This window comes from Seriola lalandi, unplaced genomic scaffold (assembly GCF_002814215.2).
Source record: "Seriola lalandi dorsalis isolate HSWRI2012SDOR001 ecotype SW California unplaced genomic scaffold, Sedor1 jcf7180001999965, whole genome shotgun sequence".
Classification (NCBI taxonomy): Eukaryota; Metazoa; Chordata; class Actinopteri; order Carangiformes; family Carangidae; genus Seriola; species Seriola lalandi.
Window position 1 is genome coordinate 1 of NW_019470628.1, and position 352 is coordinate 352.

General features: G+C 49.7%; 1 pseudogene; it reads left to right on the forward strand.

Annotated features, from left to right (window-relative positions):
• LOC111662104 (U2 spliceosomal RNA) lies at positions 1 to 116 on the forward strand (annotated as a pseudogene; the record flags this gene model as incomplete).
• Between the last annotated feature and the right edge of the window lie 236 nt (positions 117 to 352).

Below are 352 nucleotides of genomic sequence, written 5' to 3' on the forward strand. Positions count from 1 at the left end.
ACGAGGACAAACATATTAAAGTGATTTTTAGAGCTGGGAGCTGAAAAAGGGGCTTGCTCCGTTCGCTCCACGCATCGTCCCGGCATTGCAGTGCCGCCGGGTACGGTGCAACCTTCTTTCGCCTTGTGGAAAACCAAGCAATGACACAAACACAGAGTTTCACCTGACACTTTGTCGTTGGCTCGAAGAAAGGAAGTCGGCTCCCTCTGCAGTTTTGAACCCGTTACGATCGTGCAAACCCACTCAACGGACATGACCGAATGCGTAACAGCATTGTTGATGGGCCATGGTACTGGCAAAATAACTTCTTCTTGAAAGGTCGGAAGACACCAACTGTAGGGTGCTTCGTATT